The sequence below is a fragment of the Coregonus clupeaformis genome, unplaced genomic scaffold (genome assembly GCF_020615455.1).
Source record: "Coregonus clupeaformis isolate EN_2021a unplaced genomic scaffold, ASM2061545v1 scaf0806, whole genome shotgun sequence".
NCBI classification, from domain to species: domain Eukaryota; kingdom Metazoa; phylum Chordata; class Actinopteri; order Salmoniformes; family Salmonidae; genus Coregonus; species Coregonus clupeaformis.
The window spans coordinates 117,158-126,193 of record NW_025534261.1 but is presented as its reverse complement, the minus strand read 5'-3'; the positions used below and the strand labels follow the sequence as shown (position 1 = coordinate 126,193).

Genomic DNA, 9,036 nt, shown 5'->3' with positions numbered 1-9,036 from the left:
TAACTCTTGTTGTTGATAGTTCCAGTCAGTGGTGTCTGTATGTTCTCATGATAAACTAACTCTTGTTGTTGATAGTTCCAGTCAGTGGTGTCTGTATGTTCTCATGATAAACTAACTCTTGTTGTTGATAGTTCCAGTCAGTGGTGTCTGTATGTTCTCATGATAAACTAACTCTTGTTGTTGATAGTTCCAGTCAGTGGTGTCTGTATGTTCTCATGATAAACTAACTCTTGTTGTTGATAGTTCCAGTCAGTGGTGTCTGTATGTTCTCATGATAAACTAACTCTTGTTGTTGATAGTTCCAGTCAGTGGTGTCTGTATGTCCTCATGATAAACTAACTCTTGTTGTGGAAACTTCACACGTCTCTGTTGTTGATGATGTTGATGGCGGTCAAGGCCGAAGCGTCTAAAGATAAGTGCGTTGGTGTGAAAAGGGAAGGAGGGAGAGAGAAGAGAAGCGACAAGAGAAGTAAAGAGATGGACTGACAGGGTTGTGGTTATTCACTTCAGCTGAAGAGAGCATCTTTTTCCACCCACCATGACGTTCTGATGAACAGGGTCACTAGGTACAGAGGGAGGAGAGAGAGATGAGTGAGGGACAGAGGAGATGATCCAGTCTACTACAGTGAAGACCTCCAACACCACTGGAACATTTATACACCCCAACAGGTCTCAGTGTTTAATGTGTAGTTAGATACATTTATACACCCCAACAGGTCTCAGTGTTTAATGTTACACCCCAACAGGTCTCAGTGTTTAATGTGTAGTTAGATACATTTATACACCCCAACAGGTCTCAGTGTTTAATGTGTAGTTAGATACATTTATACACCCCAACAGGTCTCAGTGTTTAATGTGTAGTTAGATACATTTATACACCCCAACAGGTCTCTTTGTGTAGTTAGATACATTACACCCCAACAGGTCTCAGTGTTTAATGTGTAGTTAGATACATTTATACACCCCAACAGGTCTCAGTGTTTAATGTAGTTAATACATTTATACACCCCAAAGTCTCAATGTTTAATGACAGTTAGATAAAGGGGGGAGATCTTGGTCTGTAAAACCTCAAACAGACACAGCCACAAATCTACTGCTCTGATAAGTCTCTATTTGGGGGGCAGAAAGAAGGAGGTACATGTATATGTGAATGCGACCGTGTCAGCCACAAATATAAGTCTGGTGGCGTGAATCTCTCTGTCTCTGTCTCTGTCTCTGTCTCTGTCTCTGTCTCTGTCTCTCTCTCTCTCTCTCTCTCTCTCTCTCTCTCTCTCTCTCTCTCTCTCTCTCTCTCTCTCTCTCTCTCTCTCTCTCTCTCTCTCCAATAACATTTCACGTTCCCTTACAGACTAAAATAGACCCTGCAGCAGCAGGGTCGTTGTCTATGTGAATGCGACCGTGTTTATGTACACTACCAGTCAAAAGTTTGGACACACCTACTCATTCCAGGGTTTTCTTTATTTTTACTATTTTCTACATTGTAGAATAATAGTGAAGACATCAAAACTATGAAATAACACATATGGAATCATGTAGTAACCAAGAAAGTGTTAAACCTACAAAAATATATTTTATATTTGAGATTCTTCAAAGTAGCCACCCTTTGCCTTGATGACAGCTTTGCACACTCTTGGCATTCTCTCAACCAGCTTCACCTGGAATGATTTTCCAACAGTCTTGAAGGAGTTCCCACATATGCTGAGAACTTGTTGGCTGCTTTTCCTTCACTCTGCGATCCTAAACCATCTCAATTGGGTTGAGGTTGGATGATTGTGGAGGCCAGGTCATCTGATGCAGCACTCCATCACTCTCCTTCTTGGTCAAACAGCCCTTACACAGCCTGGAGGTGTGTTGGGTCATTGTCCTGTTGAAAAATAAATGATAGTCCAACTAAGCGCAAACCAGATGGGATAGGTTATGGCTGCAGAATGTTGTGGTAGCCATGCTGGTTATGTGTGCCTTGAATTCTAAAAAAAATCACCAGCAAAGCACCCCCCCGCACCATAACACCTCCTCCTCCATGCTTCACAGTGGGACCTACACATGCGGAGATCATTCGTTCACCTGCTCTCGCCTCACAAAGATATGGCGGTTAGAACCAAAAATCTGACCAAAGGACTGATTTCCGGTCTAATGTCCATTGCTCGTGTTTCTTGGCCCAAGAAAGTCTCTTCTTCTTATTGGTGTCCTTTAGTAGTGGTTTCTTTGCAGCAATTCAACCATGAAGGCCTGATTTACGTAGTCTCCTCTGAACAGTTGATGTTGAGATGTGTCTGTTATTTGAACTCTGTGAAGCATTTATTTGGGCTGCAATTTCTGATGCTGTTAACTCTAATGAACTTATCCTCTGCAGCAGAGGTAACTCTGGGTCTTCCTTTCCTGTGGCGGTCCTCATGAGAGCCAGTTTCATCATAGTGCTTGATGGTTTTTACGACTGCACTTGAAGAAACTTTCAAAGTTCTTGACATTTTCCGGATTGACTGACCTTCATGTCTTAAAGTAATGATGGACTGTCGTTTCTCTTTGCTTATTTGAGCTTTTCTTGCCATAATATGGACTTGGTCTTATACCAAATAGGGCTATCTTCTGCATACCACCCTTACCTTGTCACAACACAACTGATTGTCTCAAACGCATTAAAAAGGAAATAAATTAACTTTTAACAAGGCACACCTGTTAATTGAAATGCATTCCAGGTGACTACCTCATGAAGCTGGTTGAGAGAATGCCAAGACTGTGCAAAGCTGTCATCAAGGCAAAGGGTGGCTATTTGAAGAATATAAAATATAAAATATTTGTTTAACACTTTTTTGTTTACTACATGATTCTATATGTGTTATTTCATAGTTTTGATGTCTTCACTATTATTCTACAATGTAGAAAATAGTAAAAATAAAGAAAAACCCTTGAATGAGTAGGTGGGTCCAAACGTTGACTGGTACTGCACACTGTATGTCTGCATGTGTGTGTGTGTGTGTCTGTGTGTGTGTGTGTGTGTGTGTGCGTGTGTGGGTGTGTGCATGTGCGTGTGTGCGTGTGTGTCTGTGTCTGTGTCTGTGTCTGTGTCTGTGTGTTTGTGTGTGTGTGTGTGTGTGTGTGTGTGTCTGTGTATGTGTGTGTGTGTGTGTCTGTGTGTGTGTGTGTGTGTGTGTGTGTGTGTGTGTGTGTGTGTGTGTGTGTGTGTGTGTGTGTGTGTGTGACAGAGGGACAGAGATGTTTAACCATGGGTGATGCTGTTCACATATAGCTACAACCTCAAACCTTTCCCTCATTAAAATGCAAATCAATTTATAACATTTTTGACATGCGTTTTTCTGGATTTGTTTGTTGTTATTCTGTCTCTCACTGTTCAAATAAACCTACCATTAAAATTATAGACTGATCATATCTTTGTCAGTGGGCAAACGTACAAAATCAGCAGGGGATCAAATACTTTTTTCCCTCACTGTATTATATATAGACAGTATCAGGATAGACTCTATAACCCCTCTATCAGCCCTGGGTCCAGATACAGCTCTACCTATAGGGTTAGAGTTGGGTTAGGGTTAGGGTTGGGTTAGGGTTAGGGTTGGGTTAGGGTTAGGGTTAGGGTTGGGTTAGGGTTAGGGTTAGGGTTAGGGTCTAGGGTTAGAGTTAGAGTTAGGGTTAGAGTTAGAGGGTTAGGTTCCAGGGTAGGTAGAGCTAGGGTTAGGCCAGGTAGGCCAGGTCTAGGCCAGGCTAGAGCCAGGGTAGGTTAGGGTAGGCTAGGTTAGGGTCCCAGGTTGGGGTTAGAGTTAGGGTTAGGGTTAGGGTTAGGGTTAGGTTCTAGGGTTAGGGTTAGAGTTAGGGTTAGGGTTAGGTTCTAGGGTTAGGGTTAGAGTTAGGGTTAGGGTTAGGGTTAGGGTTGGTGATACAGTGTAAAGTAGAACTGGGCCTACCTCAGTCTGTACATTACGTCCCTGGGTCCAGATACAGCTCTACCTAAAGGACACACAGATTTAATTTGTTAAAGTGGCAATATGTAACTTTTTGGGCGACCCGACAAAATTCACATAGAAATGTGAGTTATAAATCTGTCATTCTACTTTAAAGCCAGTCTAAGTAGCGGTAGATCTGTTCTGTGTCTGATATTTATATGCTTCTCGTTCTTAAGATTTGTTTTTGTGTCTTTTACAAACAGCTGAAACAACAATATTTTTGGTTATAGAAAATATATTTCACAGTGGATTAGATGGTACAATGATTCTTTACACTATACTAGCTTAATTTGTCACATAAACTGAAATTAGGTGAATTAGTAGAGTTTTAACAACCAGGAAATGGCGGAGCATAGTGCAACTTTAACTCTAAATGACTACCGATACAATAGGACACAGTGGCACAGATGTAGGAATAAAATCCTCTTATCTCTGATGGGTGGTGCTGAGCCCACTGGAACAAAATGGCTGCCATGATCACTACTTTTCATCCTCATTATAGAGTCTGACCTGTATCTCTGTCTGAATGTCTTCACTGCTGAGTAGACAGGATCTGGAATGACCTTCTGACCTGTATCTCTGTCTGTCTGTCTTCACTGCTGAGTAGACAGGGTCTGGAACGACCTTCTGACCTGTATCTCTGTCTGTCTGTGTGTCTGTCTGTCTGTCTGTCTGTCTGTCTGAGTAGACAGGGTCTGGAACGACCTTCTGACCTGTATCTCTGTCTGTCTGTGTGTCTGTCTGTCTGTCTGTCTGTCTGTCTGTCTGTCTGAGTAGACAGGATCTGGAACGACCTTCTGACCTGTATCTCTGTCTGTCTGTCTGTCTGTCTGTCTGTCTGTCTGTCTGTCTGTCTGTCTGTCTGTCTGTCTTCACTGCTGAGTAGATAGGGTCTGGAATGACCTTCTGACCTGTATCTCTGTCTGTCTGTCTTCACTGCTGAGTAGACAGGGTCTGGAATGACCTTCTCTGAAAGAAACACATAAACAGGTTACAACTAGTGACATGTTGAAACACTGTAAAAACATATTATTTACTTCAGAAAGATGAGGGGAGTATTGTTGGTCTGTCCCTTCTCCTACCTCTCCTCCTGTTGTGTTGTCTTTTCTCTGTGTGGTTGGTGTCAGCATAGATCACATCACCTGGACCGGATACACCTGGAACTAAACACAGGAGAGAGAGAGAGGATATTAATACAGACTGGACTGGATCCACCTGGAACTAAACACAGGAGAGAGAGAGGATATTAACACAGACTGGACTGGATCCACCTGGAACTAAACACAGGAGAGAGAGAGGATATTAACACAGACTGGACTGGATCCACCTGGAACTAAACACAGGAGAGAGAGAGGATATTAATACAGACTGGACTGGATCCACCTGGAACTAAACACAGGAGAGAGAGGATATTAACACAGACTGGACCAGATCCACCTGGAACTAAACACAGGAGAGAGAGAGGATATTAACACAGACTGGACATGATCCACCTGGAACTAAAAACAGGAGAGAGAGAGGATATTAACACAGACTGGACTGGATACACCTGGAACTAAACACAGGAGAGAGAGAGGATATTAATACAGACTGGACCAGATCCACCTGGAACTAAACACAGGAGAGAGAGAGGATATTTATACAGACTTGGACCAGATCCACCTGGAACTAAACACAGGAGAGGGAGAGAGGACATTAACACAGACTGGACCAGATCCACCTGGAACTAAACACAGGAGAGAGAGGATATTAACACAGACTGGACCAGATCCACCTGGAACTAAAGACAGGAGAGAGAGAGGATATTAACACAGACTGGACTGGATCCACCTGGAACTAAAGACAGGAGAGAGAGAGGATATTAACACAGACTGGACTGGATCCACCTGGAACTAAACACAGGAGAGAGAGAGGATATTACCACAGACTGGACTGGATCCACCTGGAACTAAACACAGGAGAGAGAGAGAGAGGGAGGATATTAACACAGACTGGACTGGATCCACCTGGAACTAAACACAGGAGAGAGAATGGATATTAACACAGACTGGACCAGCTCCACTTGGAACTAAACACAGGAGAGAGAGGGGATATTAACACAGACTGGACTGGATCCACCTGGAACTAAACACAGGAGAGAGAGAGGATATTATCACAGACTGGACTGGATCCACCTGGAACTAAACACAGGAGAGAGAGGATATTAACACAGACTGGACTGGATCCACCTGGAACTAAACACAGGAGAGAGAGAGGATATTAACACAGACTGGACTGGATCCACCTGGAACTAAACACAGGAGAGAGAGAGGATATTAACACAAACTGGACTGGATCCACCTGGAACTAAACACAGGAGAGAGAGAGGATATTAACACAGACTGGACTGGATCCACCTGGAACTAAACACAGGAGAGAGCGAGGATATTAACACAGACTGGACTGGATCCACCTGGAACTAAACACAGGAGAGAGAGAGAGGATATGAACACAGACTGGACTGGATCCACCTGGAACTAAACACAGGAGAGAGAGAGGATATTAATACAGACTGGACTGGATCCACCTGGAACTAACACAGGAGAGAGAGAGGATATTAACACAGACTGGACCGGATCCACCTGGAACTAAACACAGGAGAGAGAGAGGATATTAACACAGACTGGACCAGATCCACCTGGAACTAAACACAGGAGAGAGAGAGGATATTAACACAGACTGGACTGGATCCACCTGGAACTAAACACAGGAGAGAGAGGATATTAACACAGACTGGACCGGATCCACCTGGAACTAAACACAGGAGAGAGAGAGTATATTACCACAGACTGGACTGGATCCACCTGGAACTAAACACAGGAGAGAGAGAGGATATTAACACAGACTGGACTGGATCCACCTGGAACTAAACACAGGAGAGAGAGGATATTAACACAGACTGGACTGGATCCACCTGGAACTAAACACAGGAGAGAGAGGATATTAACACAGACTGGACCAGATCCACCTGGAACTAAACACAGGAGAGAGAGAGGATATTAACACAGACTGGACTGGATCCACCTGGAACTAAACACAGGAGAGAGAGAGGATATTAACACAGACTGGACCAGATCCACCTGGAACTAACCACAGGAGAGAGAGAGGATATTAACACAGACTGGAGCAGTATTATAGTACCTGTGGTGTTGAATCCTCATAATACATGAGCTGTATCTTATAGTGTTATACAGTATTATAGTACCTGTGGTGTTGGAGGTCTTCACTGCAGAGTAGACTGGATCATCTCCTGGAGACTTCTCTGGAGGAGACGAGACAATGGGTTAAAAACAGAAACACATTGTACTGTGTGTGTGTATGTGTGTGTGTGTGTGTGTGTGTGTGTGTGTGTGTGTGTGTGTGTGTGTGTGTGTGTGTGTGTGTGTGTGTGAGAGTGTACCTCTCCTTCTCCTGGGTTCTGGGTCCTGTGTGATTCTAACGTTAGCATACGTAACATCTCTGGGTTCAGCTGCTACATCTTTGTTCCTCTTGCAGAACAGGACCAGTAGAATGATCAGACAGATGGAGAGAGCAGCCACCAACCCAGACACAGACAGAGGGAGGAGGAGAGAGGGAGGGGAGGAGACAGAGCCCCTATCTTCACAAACACAAGAGGAAACAACACAGTAAATAGTTATTTTCAAAATGTAATCTGATTAATATTATCTTAGACATATGTATTACTTCTAATGACCAAGCAGTTGGCAGAGATGATAAGAACACAGGTTGTTATGAACATAATGTCTCACCTGTCTCTGTCATCACAGTCATCCAGCTCTCTGGTGATTCTCCTGTAGAGTTGGTACACTTGTAGAGTCCTTCATCTGACTTGGATACTGCAGGGATGGTCATCTCTCCTGTAGTCTCATTCCTGATGAGGGATCCATCTTTGTAGAAATCAGCTGTGAGGTTAGAGGGAGTTCTCTGATATCTGCAGCGTAGAGTCACTGAATCTCCCTCAGTCACAGGAAGGGCAGGGATCTCCAGGATCACAGCACCAGCTGTATATAATATATAAACATCATATATAAACAGGTCTCTCCAGGATCACAGCACCAGCTGTATATAATATATAAACATCATATATAAACAGGTCTCTCCAGGATCACAGCACCAGCTGTATATAATATATAAACATCATATATAAACAGGTCTCTCCAGGATCACAGCACCAGCTGTATATAATATATAAACATCATATATAAACATAACATCAGCTATCTGAAACCAGATGAACCATTAAACACTATAATGTTAGTAGATGGTGTTTGTGGACATACCATGTACTGTGATGTTGACAGCATTGCTGTGTTCTCCAGACCCAGACTCACACCAGTACACTCCACTGTATGATGGTATTAGTGACACGGAGCATGAAGACCCTTGTTGTTTTCCCCATTTACTTCCACAATCTGAACGCTCCCCAGAGACTGGGTTCCTCACCACTCTCCATCCAGCAGAGTTCCCCTGAACCTCACAGCTCAGAGAGACACGCTCATGTTCAAAGAACTGAGATCTGTCGGGATTGACACTCAGAGAGACTGGAAGAGAGAGATCTGAGAGTAAGAGAGAGAGAGAAAGAGAGAGAGAGAGATAAAGAGAGCGTTATTAACAGAGCGAGAAGGTCATGAGAAGATGAGCTCCTTAATCTTTAAGCATTTATTTATTTATTTTTTGTTGGAAAAACAAAATACAAGGACATATACAACTATACATGTATTCATATATATGTATATTATGTATATTATATTCAACTGTACAGGATACTACCCTCCACAACATAACCTTCACTCCAAATCAAAACTTGAAACCAACTAACAAGATTTTGGACAAAATTACCTGGAAGGTTTAGAGACTGAGCAAATACGTTTGGTGTTCACCAAAAGCCATGTGGGAGACTCCCCAAACATATGGAAGAAGGTACTCTGGTCAGATGAGACTAAAATTGAGCTTTTTGGCCATCAAGGAAAATGCTATGTCTGGCTCAAACCCAACACCTCTCATCACCCTGAGATCACCATCCCCACAGTGAAGCATGGTG

The 9,036-nt window shown here is 43.1% G+C and overlaps 2 long non-coding RNA genes across 2 annotated transcripts; both read right to left on the bottom strand.

Annotated features, from left to right (window-relative positions):
• Nucleotides 1-317: 317 nt before the first annotated feature.
• On the bottom strand, nt 318-4,905 carry LOC123485705. The gene is made up of 3 exons (XR_006659118.1): nt 4,868-4,905; nt 3,918-3,960; nt 318-562 (listed from the first exon to the last, which is right to left on the bottom strand). It is a non-coding gene; the product is annotated as an uncharacterized LOC123485705 (long non-coding RNA).
• Nucleotides 4,906-5,038: 133 nt separating this feature from the next.
• LOC123485704 lies at nt 5,039-7,585 on the bottom strand. Its single transcript, XR_006659117.1, has 3 exons — nt 7,396-7,585; nt 7,201-7,257; nt 5,039-5,119 (listed from the first exon to the last, which is right to left on the bottom strand). It is a non-coding gene; the product is annotated as an uncharacterized LOC123485704 (long non-coding RNA).
• Nucleotides 7,586-9,036: the final 1,451 nt, after the last annotated feature.